Source organism: Rhinopithecus roxellana, chromosome 9, assembly GCF_007565055.1.
Source record: "Rhinopithecus roxellana isolate Shanxi Qingling chromosome 9, ASM756505v1, whole genome shotgun sequence".
Classification (NCBI taxonomy): Eukaryota; Metazoa; Chordata; class Mammalia; order Primates; family Cercopithecidae; genus Rhinopithecus; species Rhinopithecus roxellana.
Window position 1 is genome coordinate 113,440,529 of NC_044557.1, and position 26,326 is coordinate 113,466,854.

The following is a 26,326-nucleotide window of genomic DNA, read 5'->3' on the forward strand; positions in this document are numbered from 1 at the left end:
AAACACAGGCTTGCTGTCACGTTAAATAAGGAGGCAGCAGAAGTAGATGGGTGGGTTTGAGCTGCCCTCTTCACTCAGAAGTCCTTGTTTGACCTTGTCGTACTGTAGGGATGTAGAACTTTGACAAAAATAACACGAAGTAAAAATAAAATAAGCTCAAATTTAGAAGCAATCAGGACGGTTCCAATTGAAGTGAGCATGAGTTATTACTTGGTACGCGTCAGAATGGCAACATTTATTTATTTATTTATTTATTTAGAGATGGTTTTGCTGTGTCACTCAGGCTGGAGTGCAGTGACATGATCTTGGCTCACTGCAACCTCTGCCTCCTGGGGCTCAAGCAATCCTTCCTTCTCGGCCTCCTGAGTATTTGGGACTACAAGCACATGCCACCATGCCCAGCTACTTTTGGTACACATATATTTTTTGGTAGAGATGAAGTTTCACCATGTTTCCCAGGCTGCTCTCAAATTCCTGGGCTCAAGTGATCCATCTACTTTGGCCTCCCAAAGTGCTGGGATTTACAAGCATGAATCACTGTGCCCGGCCAAAAATATTTTAAAAACCCTGTCACTACAGGTGGGGGTGAGAAGAAAGGCGGACTCCTATAAGTGCTGGTGGAAATGGGGAGCAGGAGGGTCATTTTGGAGACAGTTGGCAGCATTTATGAACAGTCGACATATACTCTGGTCTTCGAATCTGACTCTTAGGAATCTATCCCATGGGAAAAAAACATACCACACTACCAAGTTTGTAATCATGAGTGAAAGAATGTTTGTCAGTGCTGCCTGTAAAGGCCTCAAATGGAAATGAGCGAAGCCTATCAGTAGGGCACAGCCGGATGAGGTCTGGTTCCTCCACATCAATGAATAGTGAACAGCCATTTAAGAGAATGTGTGAGTCACATTAGATATCTTGCAGTGAATTTCATTTTAAAAAAGCATGATGCAAGGAAGTCTGTAAAATATTATTCCATTTATATTAAATAGGGTCTACCCTCATTTATACTTTAATATATGTATGTGCACATAGTTGTATATGGCATTGTATGACTGTGGAGAGAAGTGACTAATGGGAAGTGTGGGGATGGGGCCCTCATATGGTGGTGGTGGGGGGACGGTAGTTGAGGTGCCCAAAATAGCACATACGACATGGTCCTATTTATGTCAACTTACGTACATGGGTGTGTCTATTTAAACAGAAAAGGATTTTGTCAGGGTCTGGTGTGCTGGCTCAAGCCTATAGTCCCAGCGCTATGGGAGGTGGAGGCAGGCGGATCACTTAAGCCAAGAGTTGAGACCAGCCTGGGCAACATGACCAAACCCCATCTCTACAAAAAATACAGATATTAGCTGGGCGTGGCAGTGTGCACCTGTAGTCCCAGCTACTCGGGACTGAGGCAGGAGGATCTCTTGAACCCCGGAGGTTGAGGCTACAGTGAGCAGTGATTGTGCCACCGCACTCCAGCCTGGGCGACAGAATGAGATCCTGTCTCAAAAAAAAAAAAAAAAAAAAAAAAAAAAAGTCATTAATGAGCTGTGACCTATGTTGAATACCTTTCCTGCATCTGTTGAGATGAGGTGATTTTTTTTCTTGTATATGTTAATGTCATGAATTACATTAAGAGATTTAATGCAAAATCGTTTTTGCTTTCCTGGGATAGACAAAACCTGTCCAGGACTTGTATAATTCGCACAGCTGAACTCAGTGGTACTGAGTCGGGTGCTGGTCTCTGATGTCTCACGACTCACCTGCCTTGCCTGCTCCAAGGCTCGGGGACCCAAGTCTCCCCGGGTCCGGCCACTCCTCCCTTCCCACCGAAGGACCAGCATCTGCCACCTCATGGACAATCCGCTCTAATTGCAACGTTGGGTTTTCACCATTAAAACGCAGAGTTTCTCAGCGGCTTCCGAGACAATTCACTTGCTTATCAAATGAGGCTCTTATCCTGAAATACACTCCGCGCACACACACACATATACACACGTGCGCGCGCAGACACAGAGCATCAGAGAGAACCAGATCTTTAGAAAAAGCAGAGTTCTGAACACTCATCTCCTCTCCCTCTTGAGACCCTGCCAAAATTACGGTAACAGAACTTAAAAAGAGAATAAACTGATCCTTATAAAGACAACGGGAGACGAGCAGCAGCAGATTTCAGCACATCGTGCAAGAAGAATGCCAAGAGGTGTAGGATCTCACCATCTCCTCACATTGCAGTGAGGGCTGGAGCCCAGCAGCTGCTCAGCTCACTTTCTCCTGACGGGTTCTGCTTAAAACGAGGCTGCTTTGGGCCAGGCATGGTGGTTCACACCTGCAATCCTAGCACTTTGGGAGGCCGAGGCACGCGGATTGCCTGAGTTGAGGAGTTTGAGACTAGCCTGGGCAACGTGGAGAAACCCCGTCTCTACTAAAATAAAAAAAAATTAGCGGGGCATGGTGGCGGGCGCCTGTAATCCCGGCTACGCAGGAGGCTGAGGCAGGAGAATTGCTGGAACCCGGGAGGTGGAGGTTGCAGTGAGCCGAGATCGCGCCACTGCACTCCACCCTGGGCGACAGAGCGAGACTCCATCTCCAAACAAACAAACAAACAAACAAACAAAAGCAAAACAAACAAACAAAAAAACCAGGCTGCTTTGATGTCAACTCTTGCTGCGATCCTCAAGCCCCTCCTTCACCCCCAAGAAGCCTGCCTGTATCTTCCTGTGCCTGGCAGGAGGTTCGTTTGACTCTGGCTCAGCATGATGGCCAAAGGCGTGCAGGAGCAAAGGGAGGGGTGAGGGCAGGGTGAGGCCCTTCACAGAGAGAGAGACAGACAGACAGGACAAATGATCATTTCAAAGCTTAATGTCTCAGGCAAACTGACAAAAACTACTGCATAAAGTCAGTTTTTTAAATTAGGATCTAACTCATCAGGATTTAAATTTATTTTACTCTAATATGTGGTTTTATTGAAATTAATTATATTTGCAAACACATTTATAAATCTTTTCTCATGAAAGTCAAATTCTGAGTGTCTCAAATTAATGCATTGATTAGTCTCTCTGTGACTGTAGAAGTGTTTTGTTTTGTTTGTGTTTTTAAAATTGTGGTAAAACAAGCAGAACATGCAATTTGCCATCTTAACCATTTTTCGTGTACAGATCAGTAGTGTTAACCATAAGCACACTGTTGTAAAATAGGTCTCTAGCATTTTTTCATCTTGCAAAACTGCACTCATTAAATGACAAATCCCTGTTCCCCTTCCCCAGCCTCTATTCTACGACCACTCTTGTACTTTGTTTGACTATTTTAACATCTCATATGAGTGGAGTCATGCAGTGTTTTTGTCTTTTTGTTACCGGCTTCTTTTACTTTGCATCATATCTTCAAAGTTTATCCATGTTCTAGCATAGGACAAAATTTCTGTCTTTTTTTGAAGACTGACTAACATTCCATTGTATGGATAGACCACATTTTATTCATTGGAACACCGGTGGGCATTTAGGTAGCTTCCATCTCTTGGCTATTGTGAATAATGCTGCTATGAACATGGTGTACAAATATCTCTGAGATCCTGCTTTAAATTTTTTCGGATATATACTCAGAAGGAGGATGATTACAGAATCATTGCAATAATTCTGTTTAATTTTTTAGGAACCTCCAAACTGTTTTCCATAGCAGCTGTGCTATTTTACGTTCCCAGCAATAGGGCACAAGGGTTCAATTTCTCCACGCCTTTACCAACAATTGTCACTTTGTTTTTGTTTATAGGGCCCATCCTAATGGGTGTGAGATGATCAAGATTTAAATTTGTAATTTTGACCTTGAGATGATTTATACCTGGTAAGATAAACATCATAGTTAAAAGCCACGTGTGTGTGCACGCGCCTGTGTGTGCGCATAAGAAGGAGGAGGAGGGAGAGAGGAGAAACGAGGGAGACTGCAGGTATAAAGTACATATTTTTGCTAATTAGTCCTGAGAATATAACTGGAATTCTTTGGGAATGAAGGATTCAGTGCGACATAGTGGCAGACACCCAGGGAGTGGAGACAGACATTTTTTACTTTGCCATTGACTTGGGTTACTCTGGGGAATCATGTAAATTATCTGAGTCTCAGTCTCTTCCTAATGAGGATTAAAAGAAATAGACACATAAAAGAAGGGGGCCTGGCGTGTATCAAACACTTGATTTTAAAATGCCAGCTAGAATAAATAAAGCAAGACAGCAAGCGGGGCGGGGCTAGATCATTGCCAAGTTCAGCAGGTAGCTGAGTTCTCCACTTTGCAGATGTTGCTGAGTGGTTTTCTTTATTCTAAAATACAGATAAAGTTCACTTTACACAGTAGATGAGTTGAGATACTGTGCTTGTGGGGAATGCTTTGTAATAAAGCAAATAAAATGTTTTCTGGGAACTCTACATCAAGTAACCCCATGGTGAAGTTAAATGCGATTTTTTAATATAAATAATGTATCTGATTGCTAACTGCACATTTCGATAGTTAGCTACTTTCTTTCTCTCTGTCTTTCTCTTCCACCCTTTCTCCATCTTTTTCTTTCCCATCCCCTTTCAAAAAGGACTTCATATTGCCATATCAAAGATAAGATTAAAAGATACAGCAACCCCATTACTGGGTCTATACCCAAAGGAAAATAAATCATTCTACCAAAAAGACACATGCACTTGTATGTTCATCACTGAGATATTCACAATAGCAAAGACATGGAATCAACCCAGGTACCCATCAATGGTAGATTGGATAAAGGAAATGTGGCACATATACACCATGGAATACTATGCAGCCGTAAAAAGAGTGAGATCATGTCCTTTGCAGCAACATGGATGGCACTGAAGGTCATAATCCTAAGCAAATCAGTGTAGGAACAGAAAACTACATGCTGCATGGTCGCGCTTATAAGTGAGAGCTAAACATTGAGCACACATGGACATAAATATGGGAACAACAGACACTGTGGACTACTAAAGGAAGTAGTTGGGTTAAAAAACTACCTATCAGGTACTATGCTCACTCCCTGGGTGATGAGATTCATACTTCAAACCTCAGCATTATATAATATTCCCATGTAACAAATCTGCACATGTACTCCTGTATCTAAAATAAAGGTTGAATTTTAAAAAAAAAGATTAAAAGATAAATTGGAAGGGAAGGCAAAAAAGTATAGAAGAAAAATGTAAAGTTTGAGCAAATATTAATTCCCCGAACACAAATGTTATGACAAGAGCTTTTTTAAAGGAAGGGTTAAAAAAACCTTTGACCTGAGCATCCTGGTGTCCAGTGCAAAGAGGCAAACATAATTCAATCCATCAAAGCCCAAAAAACAGAAAGAAAACACACACACACACTCACACACACACACACACACACACAGCCCAAAAAACTAAAAGCAAGCTGACTGCATAGTTTTGATCAGTGCTGCCTGAAAATTTTTTTCCTTAAAAGTGTTAAAAAAAAAAAAAGGGCACATCCTCAATAATATCCCTAAAATAAATATAACACTGAATTAAAAAAAAAAATCAGTGAAGGCAGCAAACCATAGCCTCGCTAGTGCAGACAATAGAATATTTTGCCTAAGTTATTGTTGATCCCATCTTGTCCTTGTGAGTTCAAGATCTTGTGTGATTCTCAGAATTGACTCATAAAAAAACAAAGACAAAGGGGGCCTTATTGAACATTAGGAACCCCATGCTTAACCTCAGAAATCCTACGGAAAATATTTGATTATTTAAATTTGATTACCACCTATAATCCCAGCACTTTGGGAGGCAGAGGCAGGAGGATGGCCTGAGGCCAGGAGTTCAAGACCAGCCTGGACAACATAGCTAGACTCCATCTCTATTTTTAAAAAATAAGTAAATAAAAAATAAAAATAAATTTGATTACCAGAAACATTAAACTTATGTATGAGAAATACCATAAATAAAGTCAAAAGATAAATGATAAATTGCGAAAAGATTTCCAACACCTATGGTAAAGAGAAAAATTGTGTTTTCTGAGAAGGCACCCTCCCCCGACTCTAATTTGCAGGTAAGTGTTGACAGTGTGGGGAAGACCCTCTACGCAAGATACAGTGCTATAATTTTTGGATCTTATAAAATGTCTGTGAAAGCCTGTCTCCCAGAATCAGCCTTATCTAGAGACAGGGCTCAACTTCCCAGCTGTTGGGACTCCCTGGAGCCTGTAACATGTCCATGTTCAGGCAGGCCTATGGCCTCTACCTTGGTTCCTGATGCTTTAGTACCAAACTGATGCAATAGTAGTTGGTCATGGCTATGAGGCTGGGGCTGGGTGGACCGGTCCTGGGCACCCCACTTGGGCAATCTCTTCCTAACATAGGTTTTGGCTTCCCGTTTTGACTTATAGATAATACCTTTATATGCTTATTGCCTGCTGGAACTTTCCGAGGATCTCTCACAGGACTTCAGTCTCACCATGTCTAGGATAAGACATGCCAGGCTTTTCCCCTGAAGCCCCTCCTCCTGTTCCCTATCTCCCCTGGAAAGAGTCGCCACCACTCACCTGCTCAAGCCCCAAGCTGGGCGGGACCCACACTTCCTTCTCTTTTGCTTCCCTGCAGGTCTGTTGTGTCACCGGTCTGCTGATTCTGACTCCATTATTTTTCCAGTGTCCCTCAACTTTCCTTTCTTCCTGCTGCTCCTCCCTTGGTTTGGTCACTATACTCTTTCTGAAACGCAAATCTGATCAGACCACATTGTGAATAGTGCTGTATAAACATACAAGGGCAGGGTTTTTGTTTTTTTGGTTGGTTGGTTGGTTGGTTGTTTTCTGAGACATAGTCTCGCTCTGTCACCTAGGCTGGAGTACAGTGGCATGATCTTGGCTCACTGCAACCTCCGCTTCCTGGGTTCAAGTGATTCTCCTGCCTTAGCCTCCCGAGTAGCTGGGACTACAGGCACTCGCCACCACGCCTGGCTAAGTTTTGTATTTTTAGTAGAGACAGGGTTTCACCCTATGACCCAGGCTGGTCTCGAACTCCTGACCTCAAATAATCTGCCCGCCTCGGCCTCCCAAAGTGCTGGGATTACAGGCGTGAGCCACCGCACTCAGCCACTTTTAATTTATATTAAACCAGAATGTATTACCATTAATGCATTAATATCTTTCACTACTAAATACTGAAAATAAATTGAAATTACTTCTGTAGAAGATTTGTACTGGCAATGTTAACTTCACAGCAGACTGACACCACGTGGCTCACATTTCAGACACAATGGAAAAGCAGATCCATGCTGGTGTTAGTGTGCAATCTTGTCCTACACTAAAGAGTCAGGGTCACCTTGGAGTACATTTAATAAAAAAGCAAAGTGCATACAGAGATTTACAAAAATTTTAAAGACAAAAAAAAAAATGGTCTTCTTATGTTGTCCCAACAATAAACTCAAAAGTCTATGACAAATAGAGGTTCTGATGAGTTGTTTATAAATTCTTTAGATTTGGTATAATTATACTGAAAGTGGAGTTCATTTGAAGTCTTCAAAAAAAAGTGCCAGTGCCTGTTAATCCTCAAATGATGCTTATTACAGTTTAACATTTCTATTCAGTGCATGCATTGAATTACTCGTTACCCAAGCACAGCAGCTCCTCCTTACCACTTATTGTTAAGGGCTTTAACTGGCCGTCTTCAACTTCTAGCCTTTCTTGACCATTCTCAACAATTCTCTTTGTAGTCTCTTGAAGTCAAATTTAAGTGCAAATATATTACATAAACGAGGTAATGCTATGAAACATTATTAATAGCTAGACATAAATTTGTTTCCAAAATGAAACCTAGGGATTCTGGAGCTGGGAGAAAGAGCCAGAGGCTTGGTAAGCATGGGTCCTGCCGTGGGACCTGTGTGAGAATCCCTGTTCCTTGGAAGGGGATTAGGGGAGCTGTGAGGGATAAAGGGGAGGTGAAAAAGAAAGGAGAGTGTATTCGTTCATTTTCACACTGCTATAAAGAAATGCTTGAGACTGTGTAATTTCTAAAGGAAAGAGGTTTCATCGACTCACAGTCCCACATGGCTGGGAAGGCCTTAGGAAACGTAGTGATTTTTCTGTCATTAACCATTTTCGTAGAAGTTGATATCGATTTGAAGTTGCTCATCCCACTACCACCAAATGATGTAGAAGAGAATGAAGTGAGGTCCCCCTGGCCTAGTGACCCAAATGAAGTAAATCCTGTATCAAAAGAAGAAAAATCCATTTCTAAAAGATGGAAATCCACTGAATGTGGAGAAAAACGACCCCGTCCCTCAGCTTCTGCTTCTTCAGGGACCCCTTCGATTCCCAAAAAAGTCCTCAAAAGGGTCTTCAAAGAAGTCAAATGAAAATGGGTCTCTTTCACCAAAAAATTCCCTGAAGACATCATCTGGGTTATGGAATGTGAAGCCAAAATCAAATGGACCATCAAAATGACTTCCACCTCCCCCTCCACCAATTCATCCTTCTTTGCCATATTTGTCATAGATGTCCCGTTTCTTAGCATCTGACAGCACCTCATAATGCCTGTGCTACTTGTTTGAATTTTCTCTCTGCTTCTTCTTTATTCCAAGGATTTTGATCTGGGTGCCACTTCAGAGCCAGTTTCTCATATGCCTTTTTAACATCCTCGGGTGAGGCATGTCTCTACACACCTAGAACTTCCTACTAATCCACCATGTTTTAAGAGATTGTTGGAATAGGTCCAAGGACAGAGGCGGCTGGTGGCGGGATGCAGGGGAGGCCGCATGGCGGCCCGGATCTCCTCCCGCCTCCAGGCACTGTTGTGCTGGCAGCGGCGGCTCCTGGTGCTTTCCTTTCCCTCATTTTTGAAATTTTAATTTTGAAAAAATGAGATGGGGTCTTGCTATATTGCCCAGGCTGATCTCAGACTCCTGGCCTCAAACGATCTTCCCAGCTCGGCATCTCAATCATGCTGGGATTATAGGCATGGGCCACCAAGCCCAGCCAGAAATGCCACTGATTTTTGTATATTGGTTTTGCAACTGTACTCAATTCATTTATCAAATCTAAGATTTTTGGTGGAATCTTTAGATTTTTCTAGACATAAGATCATGTCATCTGCAAACCGGGACAATTTGACTTTCTCTTTTTCAATTTGGATACCTTTGATCTCTTTCTCTTGCCTGATTGCCCTGGCTAGGACTTCCAGTACTATGTGGAATAGGGCTCTCCTACCTCTTTGAAGGCACTGTACTTTGTGGCTTCGAGGCTTTTAATCAGACTGTTCTTTCTGCCCCATTTGTTCCTCTCTCTGTCTTCACTTGACTAAGAATTACCTTCAGGTCACTTCTTTAAGGGAGACCGCCCATCCCGTGGAACTCTGTACTTTGCTTCATGCCAAGTTGTTTTGCAGAAGGCGTGTACCACCTCTGCACTCCTACAAGCAACTATTGTCCACTTTTAAATCTCAGCCATTTTGTTAGGCAAGTGATAGTGTCTCATTGTTGCCTTAATATGTATTCTTTGAGTCTAGTGAGATTGGATGTATTTTTATATTTTCTGTCCATTTGAGTTTTTCTTTTGTGGCTTTCCAACTTCCCTCTTCCATTTATGTTTCTGTTGGTGTGATCATAGCATTAGCATTCACCTAACAGCATGGCTGCCACATGCCCACCATTAACATATGTGAGGTGGTTATTAGGGGCTGGATCCCGCCTCCCCAAATTCACCGTAGTTGAAGCTCTGAGATTATATTTGGAGATAGGACTTTTAAAGAGGTGATTAAGTTAGAAGGAAGTGGTTAGCCTGGTCCTTAATCCAATCTGACTGATGTCCTCACAAGAAGAGATTAGGACGCTCAGAAAGAGACACCACAGATGCACACGAACTGAGGCCACGTGAGGACACGGCCAGAAAGCTACTTCTCTGCAAGCCAAGGGAAGAGGCCCCAGAAGAAACCAAATCCACTGATACCTATATCTTGGACTTCTTCTATTTTATTTATTTATTTATTTTGAAACAGAATCTCACTCTGTGGCCCAGGCTGGAGTGAAGTGGCGCAATCTCAGTTCACTGCAGCCTCTGCCTCCAGGGTTCAAGCAATTTTTCTGCCTCAGCCTGGCAAGTAGCTGGGATTACACATGCCCACCATCACGCCCTACGAATTTTTTTTTTTTTTTTTTTTTTTTTGAGACAGGTCTCGCTCTGTGGCCCAGGCTGGAGTGCAGTGGCGTGATCTCAGCTCACTGCAATCTGCCTCTCCAGGGTTCAAGCAATTCTCCTGCCTCAGCCTCCTGAGTAGCTGGGACTACAGGCATGTGCCACCATGCCCAGCTAATTTTTTGTATTTTTAGTAAAGACGGAGTTTCACCATGTTGGCCAGGCTGGTCTCGAACTCCTGACCTCGAGGGATCCACCCCACCTTGGCCTCCCGAAGTGTTGGGATTACAGGTGTGAGCCACTACACCCGGCTGTAAGTTTTGTAATTTTAGTAAAGACGGGGTTTCGCCATGTTGGCCAGGCTGATCTTGAACTCTTTGTTTCAAGTGATCTACTGCCTCAACCTCCCAAGGTGCTAGGATTACAGGTGTGAGCCACCACCCCCAGCCATGGACTTCTAGCCTCTTGAACTTTGAGAAGTTAAATTTCCATGGTTGAAGCCGTCCAGTCTGTGTGGTACTTTGTTATGGTATCCTTGGCAAACACAGCAGTGTTCCAGGCACTGGGGGTTCAGCATCAAAGAAGATAGAGACAGTCCCTGCTCTGATGGATTAGAGCAGGAGGCAAAAAATAAGATCCATATAAACCTCTGCATCTTATTATATTTATGTCGAATTAGAAATGCCTGTTTATAGTAAGACACAAATAAGATAGAAGGAAATAAGTAATAGTAGTGATAGGGTAGGAATAAAATAAATAGGGTGGGGTCATGGAGTGTGATGGGGGCTTGTAGGGAGGTCTGGAAGGCGAAAAAGGTCTCTCCAAGGGGGTAAGACCTAAACTTGTGCTGAGGTGTGAAGACAGGAAGAAGCCAGCCATGCAGAGGTAGAGACGGGCAGGTATGCAGCGCAGAGGCCCTGAGGTAGCCATTGTGGTTCCAGGAGTTCAGAGCTTGTAGCTGCATTGCTGTGACCTCAGCCTCAGTCTTCACATAGCCTTTTCCTCTGTGTGTCTGGTCTGCCTCTGCTTCTCTCTTATAAGGACACTTGTGGTGGCGTTTGGGGCCCTCCCAGATAATCCAGGACAAGCACCTCATCTCAAAATCCTTACCCTAATCACACCTGCAAAGGCCCTTTTTCCTTATTAGGTAGTATGAGGTTTGTGCAAAAGTCATTGAGGTTTTTGCCATTGAAAGTAATGACAAAAACCACAATGACTTTTGCACCACGTTAATATTTACACGTTCCAGGGATTAGGCCCTGATATCTTTGGGTGGCCATTAGTCGGTCTATGATCACATGGCTGAGGATAGGAAGAAGGTGGGCTCTGATGGAAACATGAATGTCAGAGAGAAGCAAAGATGGGGTAAAGAAGCAGCAGGATCACACCAGGGCGGACCATAATAATCTTAGAGATTTTGATCTCTAAGAGCAATGGGACACAATGACAGGTTTGGCAGGGGAGGGAGCGAACCAATTTCTGTTTTACAGCTGTGTGGAGGGAAGTGGAATATCCAGTCTCTTTTTTTTTTTTTTGTCTTTTTTTTTTTTCCTTTTTGTGGAGAACGGGGTCTCGCTGTATTACCCAGGCAGGTCTCGAACTCCTGGGCTCAAGCTATCCTCCCGCCTCTGCCTCCCTGAGAGCTGGGATTACAGGCGTGAGCCACCGCGCCCGGCTCCAGTCTCTAAAGGACATTTATGTTCTTTTTTTCGAGACAGTCTCGCTCTGTTGCCCAGGCTGGAGTTCAGTGGCGTGATCTCGGCTCACGGCAACCTCCATTTCCCAGGTTCAAGGGATTCTCTTGCCTCAGCCTCCCAAGTAACTGGGACTACAGGCATTTGCCACCATGCCCGGCTAATTATTTACTTATTTATTTATTTTAGTAGAGATGAGGTTTCGCCACATTGGCTAGGCTGCTCTTGAACTCTTGGCCTCAAGTGATCCGCCCACCTCGGCGTCCCAAAGTGCTTGGGTGACAGGCGTGAGCTGCTGCACCCGGCCATGAGCTGCTGTGCCCGGCCCTTCTATAGGATGTTTCTTCACGTCGGTTTGTGGTCTCTGCAAGCCGCAGATGTGGAGGGCAGAGAAGATGGGCGACCCCGTGAGAGGCCAAGGCATGCCCTCTGCTGGTCAGCATGACCACTCTTTGTAACCTTCCAGGTGTGGTCATCTCAGAAAGTGAGAGGCACAGGTGGGAAGCAGTGAGCCTGGTGGTCCGGAGCCAGGACCTTGGAGCCAGTCTGCTTGGGAGAAATCCTGGTTCTGACACTTAGTCACACAGGCTTAGGCAAGTCGCCTAATCTCCTGCACCTGATTTCTTCTTCTTCTGTAAATAATATCAGCAGTTGCACTTCTGGCTACCCCCAAAGAAGTGAAAGCAGGGGCTGGAAGGGATGCTTGCCCACCCACTTTCACAGCAGCACCATTCAGAATAGCCAAAAGGTGGAAGCAAGTCAAGTGCCCATTGAAGGACGAATGGATGAACACTGGGGGCTGAATGTACAAGGGAATATTACCTAGCTTTAAAAAGAAACGAAATTTGGACACATGCTACTTACAACATGGATGACACTTGAGCACATTATGCTAAGTGAAACAAACCAGACACAAAAAGACAAGTACTGTGTGATTTCACTTATATGAGGTACCTAGGGGAGCCAAGTTCATAGAGACAGAGTGTAGATGGAGTTGCCAGAGGCCGGGGAAGGGGAGGGGGGAATTATTGCTTAATGGGCATAGCGTTACGGTTTTGCAAGATGAAACCGTTCTGGAGGTGGATGGTGGTGATTATTGCACAACGATTTGTGTGCATTTAATTGGCACTGGACTGTATACTTACAAATGGTTAAGATGGCAAATGTAATGTAGATTTTACCACAATAAAAAAGGAGGGGGATGATAATAGCATCTGTTTATTGTGAGGATTAACTGAGCTTATATGTGTAGAGTATGCTTCTGGGCAAAAATTCTACCTTTTGCCCAGAAGCACCAGGTGCTGGGTGAACGTCAGTTATGATGGTTCTCTAAACACATTCACCTTAGTGAGATGCATGCTTATTTTATTTCTATGTTTATTTTTTTTGAGACAGGGTCTTACTCTGTCGCTCAGGCTGGAGTGCAGTCATGTGATCACTGCTCACCATAGCCTCGACCTCCTGGGCTCAGGTGACCTCCCACCTCAACCTCCCGAGCAGCTGGGACTACAAGCATGTGCCACTACACCCCACCAATTTTGTTGTGTTTTTTTGTAGAGGTGGGATTTCGCCATGTTTCCCAAGCTGGTCTTGGATTCCTGGTCTCAAGTGATCCTCCTGCCTTGGCCTCCCAGAGTGGTGGGATTATAGGGGTGAGCCACCATGCTGGGCTCATTTTATAAGCAATTGTCCTTAAGAGTCCACCATCTGGGCTTGTCCCCACATGATCCCTCATGTGAGACCCCCTAGTAGCCACGATAGTTGCTTCTGAGGCGTCTCTCATTCTCCCCTGAAAATGGGCCGAATCAGTTAACTTTCACTTAAGAGTTTTTAACCTTAGTTATAAATTAATCCGTGTTGTTGACAAAACTTGAGCCAAGACTCAGCTGACAATAGTCAGAAGTACCTCAAGTGCTTAGGTATTATTTGGTCTGAGGACGGTTGGGTAATCCAGGTCTCCCATCAGGGAGCAAACTCCAGCCAGCCCTGAGAGGCAGGAGGTGCTTGGACTGAACTTGGGGCTGGGTGCCAGTGCCAGGCACCCTGGGTCTGGGCAGCACCCTTTTCCTGGCTTTCTGATCTGGTGACGACCCCAGTGCTGTTATTTATTTATTTATTTATTTATTTATTTATTTATTTATTTATTTTGAGATAGAGTCTTGCTCTTTTAGCCCAGGCTGGAGTGCAATGGTAAGATCTCAGCTCATTGCAACTTCCACCTGCCAGCTCAAACGATCCTCCTTACCTCAGTGTCCTGAGTAGCTGGGACTACAGTTGTGTGTAATCATGCTGAGCTAATTTTTGTATTTTTTGTAGAGATGGAGTTTTGCCATATTGCCCAGGCTGGTTTCGAACTCCTGGACTCAAGTGATCCACCCACCTCTGTCTCTCAAAGTGCTGGGATTACATGCAGGTGTGAGCCACTGCACCCAGTCAGGCAGCGTTTTATTAAACTTTCACTAGGTCCTTGTAGTTGGAAGCTTAAGGGTCACAGTTGGGCCAGGAGGGTTTGGCTAGTTTCGGCCTTTATAGCCATCTTTGAATTACACTATTAGTAGATCAGTCTGGTCTCTAAAAGGAAAAAGACCACATTCATTATTGGAGTTTGACCATTCCCTTTATAATGTAGCTTTTAAGTGAGGTACATCATAAAGGATCTACTGGCTGGGCGCAGTGGCTCACACCTGTAATCCCAGCACTTTGGGAGGCCGAGAAGGGCAGATCACTTGCCGCCAGAAGTTTGAGACCAGCCTGGGCAACATGGTGAAACCCCGTCTCTACTAAACATATAAAAATTAGCTGGGCATGGTGGTATATGCCTGTAATCCCAGCTACTCAGGAGGCTGAGGCAGGAGAATCACTTGAACCCGGGAGGCGGCGGTTTCAGTGAGCCGAGATCACTGCACTGCATTCCAGCCTGAGTGACAGAGCAAGACTCTGTTTAAAAAAAAAAAGCAAAAACCGAAAAACAAAAATCAGGTGGAGTCTACTGAATTGCGTGAGTCAGGTAATTCATTGACCGGGGCTGGTCAAAAAGATGGATTTCTCCTTACTGTGGAAGCTCTCAGCTGCCCTACAATACTTTGGAAATAAACCAGGCAAAACACTGCTCAGTGTACTGCACTCCAGGCATAAACAGGAAGCTGCTTTTTCTCTGCTTCCTTGCCCCACAATCAGACTCTTGTAACTCTCCATTCTTCTTTTTCTAAAATGAATCTGGGAGTTTCCTTTAGCCCCTGTTTTGTGGTCGCCTCCCATACATGTTTCATCCGTCGGTGGCATTTTCTTTTATTTATTGAAAGCACGGCGTCTTAGATCAAGTGTTTAGGAACAGACCCTGAGACAAACATGAATGTGGTTTATTGAACGAGCGCTGTGCAGGAAAAGCTGTACTGGAGAGAGGTAAGCGGACAGATATGGGGAAGGGCTGGGCCCAGCAAAGATGAGGTTTCAAGTAAAGCTTATGTTTGGCTTAATCCACCGGGGACTGTTCTGGAACATAAGCCACACCACAAAGCTGTGATGTCATACCTTGAGGCGAGGGCCTTGCCTCCTAGTCTCAGTCAGTCCTGGCTGTGGGGAGCAAGATGACTCCACTCAGTGCAAGGCCATCCTGGGCAAGGGGCAGCCCCCTCACTGCAGTGGCCTGGCAGTGGGGCCCTCAGTCCCGCACAGCTCCTCTTTTGCACAGTGCTGTCTGCTTGCCTGGTGTCTTTCATGCTATTTCCCAACAACTTCCCTCCTCTACCTCCCCCTCTGCATTGCACAGTGCAGCGAGGTTGCCAATTCCATAGGTGTAGTGGCTGTGGGTGAAGGGGCAGGCGGGACAGGGGAGGCAGCCATCTAACTTTTGTCCTGACTCATGCAGGCCTGGCCTGGTGTTCAGAACACGAATGTGAAAAATCAGACCAGGAAGATCACGGGAAGATCACGGGAGGGAGCTCAGGAAGCATCTGGTTTGCAGGTAGGAAGTGACAGACCCCGCGGATGCCATGCACACAGGCACACAGTGGAGTGGGGATGAAATCAGGGTGGGAGTTGCAGGTCTCCTGAGCCCGGGACTGGGGCTGTTTCCCCAACTGTCTGCTGCCTCTGCTGCCTCCTGAGATTGTCTCCTTCTGGTGTCTGCCCTCTGGAACTTATTTTTAGTTTTAATGTTTTCGAGACAGGGTTTTAATCTGTCACCTGGGCTGGAGTGTAGTGTTGTGATCACGGCTCACTGCAGCCTCAACCTCTCGGGCCCAAGTGATCCTCCTACCTTTGCTTCTTCCCAAACAACCTGGACTACAGATGCATGCCACCAAGCCTAATTTATTTTTTTATTTTTCAATTTTTAGTAGAAATTTAAAAATCCCCCAGTGTGGCTGATTGGCTGACAGCCACACTGAAGCTTCTTTCCTGCCTCTGCTCACTCAGCAATCCTCATTCCTCAAATACCTCTTCTTCCTGTTGTCCAAATGTCCCCTGTACTTCAAGGCCCATAGGTCACATCCTCCAAGAAATCTTCCCGGTCCACACTTATCCTTCTTTTAAATCAGGGATGCACACCCTGGTTATATGTTACAATCACCTAGGAAGCTTTAAAAAATAAGATTAGGTGTTAGGGAGAGGGGACCAGACCAGCTGAATCAGACTCTCTGAAGACAGGACCTGGGCATTTGTAGTTTTTAAAGCTCCCAGGTCATTCTAGCATAGCCAGGTTTAAGAACTACCATTCTAAGCAAATATTTCAAATATGTCTTGCTTCCACACCCATGGCTATGTTTTGTTGGTTGGTTTGTTTTTGTTTTTGAGAAAGAGTCACTCTGTCACCCAGGCTGGAGTGCAGTGGCGTGATCTCAGCTGACTGCAACCTCCACCTCCCAAGTTCAAGAGATTCTTCTGCGTCAGCCTCCCACGTAGCTGGGACTACAGGTGTGTCACCACACCTGGCTAATTTTCTTATTTTTAGTGGAGAATGGGTTTCACTGTGTTGGCCGGGCTGCCCTTGAAATCCTGACTGCAAGTGATCTGCCCACCTCGACCTCCCAAAGTGCTGGGATTATAGGAATGAGCCACCACGCCTGGCCACCCTTGGCTATGTTATTTAAGACATGCAAGGGAAACATTAACTTCCATGTTAAAATATTCCCTTTCTTTTTTTATCCTGTACAGAGCATAGCACAGCAGCTTGTACCTGAGACTTCGACAAATATCTGGTGAATAGATTGGCTTGCAGAGCACATTCTGCCTGTAGAGATGAGTTAGCAAGGTGAGTCAGTCACTGTAGATTTCAAAGGGTGAGAAGCCTAGCCAGAGGTTATAACATAGCATGATATCCTTCTGGAAATGGAATTCTTCACTCGCAATGCATTTTAGGAGCCGCTGCTCTGTGTGAGCCACTCTGCTAGGTCCCAGCATGCATGATATTATTCTATACAAAGAATAATATCAGAGCTCACAGCCTATGCAGGAAGTAAGCAATTAGTTATGGCATGTGTACTGCAACCCAGGTAAGTACACAGTGTTATGGATGCTTCCAGAAGGAAGTCATAGTCTGACCAGGAAATTTGGGAATACTTCTCATAGGAAGCAACAATCTACCTAGAAAGATCTAGAAAGATGAACAGTATCAGTGTATTGATTAGAAATGTGTTCAGCAGCAAGTCACAGAACACATGACTAGTAAGGTTTAAACAAATAGAAGGTTATTTTCTCATATAATAAGCCCAGAGGTAGGCACTAAAGGTGGTACATTGGCTCACTGGTGTTGGGACTAAGGTTTCTAGAATTCTCTTATCCTCTGAGTCATGGCTGCAGATTGGCTGCAGCAGCTCCAGGCATCGTGTCCACATTGAAAGGAGAAAGACAGGGGGAGGCCAGCTATGATATCCCCTTTTATCAGGAAAGCAGGAACCTTCCTGTGGATTTCCTCTTACATCCTACTAGCCAGAACTGGGTCATGTGGCTATCCTTAGCAGCAAGGGAGCCGGGAAAGACAGGATTTCACTTTTCCAGCTTCTTCTATATGGGAGGGCAGGTAGGTGAAGGGGGCTAGACTGAATCCTGTGTGAGCCAACTAACAGGCAGAACATTTTGTGCAGAACTGCATTTGCAAAAACATGGAACTGTGAAAGTGTGTGGAATATTTACAGTCTATTTATTTATTTATTTATTTATTTATTTATTTATTTAGAGACAGAGTCTTGCTTTGTCACCCAGGGTAGAGTGCAATAGCACGATCTCGGCTCACTGTAACCTCCGCTTCCTGAGTTCAAGCAATTCTCCTGCCTCAGCATCCCCAGTAGCTAGGATTACAGGTGCCTGCCACCATGCCTGGCTAATTTTTGTACTTTTAGTAGAGACAGAGTTTCACCATGTGGGCCAAGATGATCTCAAACTCCTGACCTCAAGTGATCCACCTGCCTCCGCCTCCCAAAGTGCTGGGATTACAGGCGTGAGCCACCACTCTCAGCTACAATCAAAAAAATTAATATAATCAAAGTACAGGGCATGTGGCAGAGGAGTGAGGGCAGACAAGACAGAGAGAAGTGGATATGAGACTCTTTAGACCCTTGAGTGACATGTTGAAGAGCTTGGAATTTTCTTATAGAATGTAGATAATCAATAGAGAGATTTCATCTGAGGAATGATAAAAATCTGTTTGGGAAACAGAGGTGGTGTGGAGGATGGGTCAAGAAAAGGCAGATGATTTACGTCAATCCAGGCCAGATATCAGGAGAGCCTACTCTAAGATTGCTTTTAGCATAGCTACTGGGGAAAGAGTCGGGCAGGAGAGTCCAGAGGCCATGCATGTGATGGAAACAGCTGCCCAAACTGCATCTTCAGGTAAATACGGCAGACTACAGTTGCCCCTTCGTAAAGGCCTCTCGGGCGTGTTTCCTGGAAGGAAGAGGTGGGAGATGTCGCCACGCTTAGCACATCCGTGAGGTGTTGCATTAGTCTCCTGGGGCTCCCGTAACAAAGTACCACAAAGCAGATGGAAACGACATGCATTTTTCCCCCCACGGTTCTGGAAGATGGAAGGCCAGGATCGGGTGTCAGGAGGGTTGTTTTTTTCTGGGAGTTCTGAGAGAATCTGAGGGGAATTCCATGGCTTTCTCCCAGCTTCTGGTAGTTGCTGGCAACCCCTGGTGTTCCTGGGCCTGTAGACATGTCACCCTCATCTCCGCCTCTGTCTTCACGTGGCATCCTCCCCAGTGTGTGTCGGTGCGCCCCAACCCCCTTGTCTTATGAGGCCCACTCTAATTCAGTACGACCTCATCTTTACATAATCAAATCTGCTAAGATCCTATTTCCAAATAAGGCCATGCTCACAGATCACAGATACCTGGGGTTAGGACTTGGACATATCTTTTGGGGGGACCCGATTCAACTCACAACAGGTGTTTGAAGGCAGCTCTAGTTAAGAGTGTCAGAGAACCTCTGGCTTAAAGGAGGAACAAGGAGTCTCCTTGCAAAGTCTGAAGTAGAGTGGAGTGACTTTACTGTCCCCAGTAGAGAGCATCCGCTCAGCAAGGATCTCACTGTGAGGTGGCTACGATTACCCTCTGGCCACCCTGGTTGCGTCTGGCTTACAGAAGACAATCCCAGAAGAAACAGTCTCCCCCAAAGTCTGCAGCAACCCTTCTACTAGGAGTCTATACTCCTGCTTACACAAGGCCCATGCTCACGCCTCACCCCACTGCTGTGTCCAGGGCTTTGCAGTATCCTGATGGGCCAGTGTGGGTCACAGGCCCACCCTTTGAGCCATGGGCCCACCAGGTCCAAATCATAAAAACTGAACAGGATGATCACAGGTTGTGGAGATGAGTCTGCCAAAGTGATGCTAGGCAGTGCTCTTTCTTTTTTATTTTTAAAATATTTTATGTATGTACGTATGTATGTATGCATGTATGTATGCATTTGAGACAGTCTCCCTCTGTCACCCAGGCTGGAGTGCAGTGGCGAAATCTCAGCTCACTACAACCTCTGCCTCCTGGGTTCAAGCAATTCTCTTGCCTCAGTCCCCTGAGCTGTGATTACAGGCATGTGCCACCATGCCCGGGTAATTTTTGTATTTCTGTTAGAGACGAGGATTCACCATGTTGGCCAGGCTGGTCTCCTGACCTCAAGTGATCCACCTGCCTCAGCCTCCCAAAGTGCTGGGATTACAGCCGTGATCCACCGTGTGTAGCCGGCAGTGCTCCTTCTTTACCTCTGCCCAAATGAGGGCAAGGAGACAAAACGTGACTGGAAGCATCAGCCTCTTCCCGGCCGTCCTGATTGCATGGGCCGCTTGTCCACTGGACAGGTACTGCTCCTGCCGGGCCCGCTTGTGTGGTTTGGACAGATGCCCAACTGTCAGGCTCACTCTGTTCTGTTCAGGGAGCTGGCATTTGCTCCAGTTTCCTCACCTGCCCACAGGACAGGTATGTGTCTGTGTGCCCCAACCCCCTTGTCTTATGAGGCCCACTCTGATCCAATAGGACCTCATCTTTACATAATCAGATCTGCTAAGACCCTGTTTCCAAATAAGGCCATGTTCACAGATATATGAATGGTAAGAGCCAGTGGGCCAGGCTGCCCATGTGAGGGAGCCAGGCTCCGCACCTTGAATTTCTCTACTGTTCTGGCCTCCGGGGCCATGACATTGAGGACGGCTGGCTACTGGGCCTTGCTCCTTGCACCATTTTCTCTGGGACTCCCTGATACATGTGAGGTTCTTCTTTCTCAGGCTTCCTTAAGGTGCAGGGACCCCCGCCGCCCCATTGCCTAGTACTCCAAACTGGCCTAGGTCTACCTCTCCCAGTCCAAATGTCCTGAGGTCCATAACTGGATTATGACTTCATAAACACCCTTCCCCCACCCTGACCACCACCACTCCCAGCATCTGAACTGGAAGACTGCCCGCGTCCTTCCAATCCACTTCCCTTCCCTGTTGTTCATCCTCACATTTCCCTAACCATAGGCCAGCAGAGCTAGAAAAAAACCCTAGGACAACTAGTCCAGGCCCCTCTCCATAGTGATGGTGAGATGTTCATTTTAACCTTTAGTTCACATGGTGCAGCCGCTACAGAAAACAGTATGCGAGTTCCTCAAAAAATGAAATGTATGATCCAGCAGTTTCACTTCTGGGTTTCTGGGTATATTCCCAAAAAAACTGAAAGCAGAAACTTGAATAGCTGTTTGTACACCCATGCTTATAGCAGCATTAGACACAATAGCCAAAAGGTAGAGCAACCCATGTGTATATCAACAGATGCATGGAGAAACAAATGTGTATATATACAATGGGTTATTATTCAGCTATTAAAAAGGAATGAGGCCAGGCTTGGGTAACCTGTAATCCCAGTACTTTGGGAGGCCAAGGCAGGCAGATAACCTGAGGTCAGGAGTTCAAGACCGGCCTGGCCAACTTGGTGAAACCCCGTCTCTACAAAAATACAAAAATTAGCCAGTCATGATGGTGGGTGCCTGTAATTCCAGCTACTTGGGAGACTGAGGCAGAAGAATTGTTTGAACCTCGGAGGCGGAGGTTGCAGTGAGCCGAGATCGTATCATTGCACTCCAGCCTGGTTGACAGAGTGAGACTCGGTCTCAAAAAAAGAAAAAAGAAAAAAGGGGATGAAAATCAGATACATGCTACAACATGGATGAACCTTGAAGACATCATACTAAGTAATATAAGCCAGTCACGAAAGGATAAGCAGTATATGATTCCACTTATATGAGGTACCTAAAGTAGTCTAATTCAGAGACAAAAATTATAATAGTGATTACCAGAGGTTGGAGGGAAAGAGAAGGGGTTATTGTTTAATTGATATAGAATTTGGGAAGATGAAAAAGTCCTGGAGATGGACGGTGGTGATGGTTGTACAATAATGTGGATGTACTTTGCCACTGAACGGCACACTTAAAATGGTTAACATGGTAAATTTTATGTTATGTATAGTTTACAACAATAAACTAGTAAATACACAGGTCCTGTTTATTCTTTTCTTTTCTTTTTTTTTTTTGAGACAGAGTCTCACTCTGTTGCCCAGGCTGGAGTGAAGTGGCACAATCTCAGCTCACTGCAACCTCTGCCTCTCAGGTTCAACAGATTCTTTTGCCTCAGCCTCCTGAGTAGCTGGGATTACAGGTGCCTGACACCACACCCGGCTAAGTTTTGCGTTTTTAGTGGAGATGGGGTTACCCCATGTTGCCCAGGCTGGTCTTAAACTCCTGACGTCAAGTGATCCGCCCACCTCGGCCTCCCAAAGTGCTGGGATTATAGGCATGAGCCACCACGCCTGGCCATCAATTTCTTTACTCAAGTCTTCTACGTCACTTTTTGCTTCTGAGATGTGACCAAGATAGGAGTTAACCTTTCTAAAACCAATGTAGTATTTGCAATTTCCCCTTTTTGGGGAGACAGTTTTTACTTTAGGACCTAAGGGCTTGTGACTGTTATTTCTCCCTTTTAAAAAATGAGTGTAAAACCTCTGTTTCGTTCATAATTTGCCCCTTGACTTTCACTTTGTATAATGTTAGGTTTATCACCTCTGCTGTCTTTTCTGGTTTGTATTTCATTCATTCCTTCCTTCTGAAAATAACATAGTGCTCCTACTATGTGCCAGGCCTGTTCCAGGTACCGAGAATATAGCAGCAAACACAGCAGACCAGAGCTCTATCCTGGTGGAATTCACATTCAAGTTCGGGAGATAGAAAACCAAAATACATAGGAAAAATAAACTGTTCTATATTATCTGCATGTTGGACCCTTTGTAAGTCAAAGGCCCTCGCAGATCCGTGAGCAGGTGGGCAGCAGCAGAATATCACGGACGCGCGTTAGAAACTTGGGAACCTACCCTGGACCAAGTGAATTCGCATCTGTGTTGTAGCAAGGTCCTCAGGTGATTCACAAACACATTCAAGTTTGACTGCGGCAAGGGCTAAGGAAAAAAAAAAAAAAAAAAAAACTAGGCAGTGAAGGGACTGAGGAGGGACTGTGAATTGCAGGGGGTGGGGGTGCTGTGATTTTAAAACCAGTTGCCAGGGAACAGGGAAGGCCTGGTTTGGAAGGAGGCCCTTCTGTAAGATCTGAAGGGGTTCGGGAAGCGAAGCTCTGCAGGTATCTGCGAGAAGCCACAGCAGCAAATGCGAAGACCCTCGGGCTTTGAGGCAGGGGCCTGCTGTTCAGAGAGACAGGGGCAGAGCCAGCTAGGGGCAGCGTGGTCCCGGGTGCAGCCTGCTCATTTTAACTTCGTCTGTGCTCTGTGTTTGGGGTGTGTCCTGCGGCGCCGTCCCTGAACCCCTGAGCGCTGGAACGTGCGCGGCCCTGCAGGGCAGCCAGGCTGGGGAATGCACCGAGCTGCGCGCTTCCAGCGCTGTCGGTTTGGGGTTTCTGCCATTCTAGCTCCCAAGGCTTTTCTATTTTGGGCTTAAAAAAAAAAAACGCAGATTCCCCTTTTATCGGCCAAGCGTGTAGGAGAAGGTTCAGGTCCAAGGGGACCCTTTGGATTTAGTCCTTTCTGTCGGCTCCTGCAGTCAAAACCCCCTTCCCTTAAACTCCGCCTGCACTCGAGCCGTCTCTCTACACCATGGAACCCGCACAGAGGAGTCCAGGCCAGTGCACCCGAGCCGGGGCAGACGGAGAACGCCCCTATGCTCACCCTGCCTTCCGCCTTGCTTGGGGAGGACGCTCTGCGTCTGACCCTGGCGAGTCACTGCGTCTCCCGACGCGCGCTGCTCCCTCTGCGAAAGGGGGAAATACCAGCTGCCCGGCTGGGTGGTTCTGACCCAAGTGGGGTCGCTTCTAGGGAAGCTGCTGTGACCAGAAAGCACTGCACACGGGACTAAGTGTAGCGCGCCGGCCTCGGCTAAACCACGGCTGTGCGGACCACCTTGGACCCGCGCCCCGATCTTCTGGTTTCTTCTGCACGAGGAGTTGTGAGGTTGCTACACCCCAGGTCTGGATTCTGCACGGTGTAGCGGCCCCCGCAAGGTGACCACATACCCGGGACTCGACCGAGCATCTCCGGCCACAGGATTCCCCGGGGAAGCGTCCCCGAGCGGAGGAGAAGAGCGATTGGCTGGGAGGGAGGTGGGACGAGCGGTTACGCCGGCTCCAGGAGACGGCGAGGCGGGGACGAGGTGACTGGCGGGGTGCGGAGGAGGAGGACGGCGCTGGGCGGGAGAGGGGAGAGGAGAGGGAGGGAGGGGCGGAAGAGGGGGGAATAGGGGGACTGGGACAGGGTGACCCGAATGGGGAGGCGGGGCAGGGGGGACCGGGGAGGCGAGAGGGCCGGTGGGGAGTGGAGAGGGCAGGTTGTAGGGGAGAGGAAAGGGGGAGAGGGACCCACTGGGGAGGGAAGAAGGAAAGTGGGGTGGAGTGAGCGAAGAGGGGACAACGGACTGGGTGTGGAGAGAAAAAGGGGCTGAGTGAAGAGGAGAAGAAAGGGAGAGAAGCTGAGAGGCGCGAGGAGGAGGGGGGAGGGCGGGGCGCCTCCCCGCAGCCGGGCGCAGGCCTGGGGTCCTCCCCTTCCCCGGGGGCCAACGTCCTTGGGGCGTGATTAGTAGCCCCTTGGGGAAGAGGACGGAGCCTGAGCTCGGAGCGGGGAGGTCTGGGAGGGGCGGCGACCCGCGGCGCTGCGCGTGGCCGCGGCGATGGCGCGGGGCCCGGGGAGTTTTGTCCAGGAGGGCGCTGGTCACACCGAGTTTCTGAGCCTTTCGGTTCCTCCTCGGCTCTGCTCTCTGCAGCCGCCCTGCCTTCCCTCCCGGGAGCCCAGTGGCGGTGCGGCGGGGTGGGGACACTCATGGACGCCCCAGCAAGGACTTGCTAGGTGCGATCCCGGGCGTACGGGATGTGGAGCTGCAGTGACTACATGATCACCCGAAGGACCCTGAGAGAGGGGCAGCTGTAGGGGGTCCTTGAAGAGGGTCTGACCTCAGGGTTTGTGAGGGTCAGCGCGGGGGAGGCGTGGGCCTGGAAAGATGGGGGAGATCTGGCCGGTAGAGACGTGAGTGCCCCAGAAAGGGGGGCCGAGGTGGTGGAGGCGGGGGTGCGGCTTGCTGGGCTCCAGGACAGGAGGGGCGGGAGAGAGCCGGGAAGGCCTCAGGCCGGGCCAGCGAGCAGCACCCCCTGCAGCCTGCCAAGTGCAGGTGCGAGGCCACCCCTCCTCTCACCTATGTGAGACCCGTCGAGGTAACCTTTCTGAGCCTTGACTTGTCCACATATGCTAGTGGGGCAATCTCTGAGGGTGGTGAACATGTATAGCATATGGGAAGCTGTATAGTGGCCTTCCCAGCGTGGCTGCTTCATAAACTTAGTCCTTCCCTCCTGGAGGAAGGAAGTCAACCCAGAGGCTTCTCACTGCTGGGCACTTTCCTGGCACAGGTAAGCACCAAATAGAATCAAACAGTAGAGGCATCTCAGTTCAACAGAACAGGTGCCTGGCCTAGCGGGCCTCCTGTAAGAATCCCCTTACAGGCCACATGTGGTGGCTCACGCCTGTAATCCCAACATTTTGCGAGGCCAAGGTGGAGGAATCACGAGGTCAGGAGTTTGAGACCAGCCTAAACAACACGGTGAAACCCCGTCTGTACTAAACATACAAAAATTAGCCGGATTGGTGGCGCACGCCTGTAATTACAGCTACTTGGGAGGCTGAGGCAGGAGAATCGCTTGAACCCGGGAGGCGTTGGTTGCAGTGAGCCGAGATTGTGCCATTGCATTCCAGTCTGGGTGACAAAGCAAGACTCCGTCTCAAAAAAAAAAAAAAAAAGAATCCCCTTACAGATTGCACCTGCATTAAGACTTAAGGCCTCAACTTGTTGATTCTTTGCTGGAGATTCTTATCACAGTGTAAAGAATTTACTGCCATTGATTGCATCCGAATGGACAGACACACACAAAGATGCACATTTGTTGGGAGTGTCTCTATCATAAGCAGAGAGAACCCTTCTCAGCCAGAATTCCTTGACTTGCAAGTCTATGTGGGATTCAGTATTACAGATTTAATGACCAAAACATAATAGGGTCTGAGAGGCAGGATCCATAGCAGAGCTGTGGGCAAAAGTGCTGGAACCAGGCAGGTCCTACCTCCATGATACAGCATAGAGGGTGACATGCCTGAGGGCTCACAGGCTCTGGTTAGGCTTTGTGAAATTCTGACCTCAGTGAATCACTGAATTGTTGAGATTGCCCTGGTAGGTCAGATCTTGATTCAGTTTCTCCATAAGTAAATTGGGAGCAAATATACTGGCTGTTTAACTTCCCTTAGGGTAGGTGTGGTCTTAAAATAGCTTCTCCAAGTTGAGGCAGTTGGTGGGTGTGACTGTCATTTCTGTAGGATGGAGGAGGCGCAGCCTCCCTGTGAGATCAGTGCCCTGGCATGGCTGAAGTGACATGGAGAGGCCAGAGGCAGCCTGGCAGGAAGGGTGGCATCCCCCAAAGGGAGGGAAGAGGGAAGCTGGAGAGGTGCGGCTGACCCTTCCCAGAGAGACTTCATGACACTGGCATTCCCCAGAGGCAGTGTGTGGCTCTGTGAACGTTCCAGACATT

At 47.0% G+C, this 26,326-nt stretch overlaps 1 long non-coding RNA gene and 1 pseudogene across 1 annotated transcript; one reads left to right on the top strand and one right to left on the bottom strand.

Moving 5' to 3' along the window:
* Positions 1 to 7,576: 7,576 nt before the first annotated feature.
* Positions 7,577 to 8,662, bottom strand: LOC104673953 (annotated as a pseudogene).
* A 7,014-nt stretch (positions 8,663 to 15,676) lies between these two features.
* Positions 15,677 to 22,510, top strand: LOC115899570. The gene is made up of 3 exons (XR_004059218.1): positions 15,677 to 15,763; positions 16,954 to 17,050; positions 22,401 to 22,510. It is a non-coding gene; the product is annotated as an uncharacterized LOC115899570 (long non-coding RNA).
* Positions 22,511 to 26,326: the final 3,816 nt, after the last annotated feature.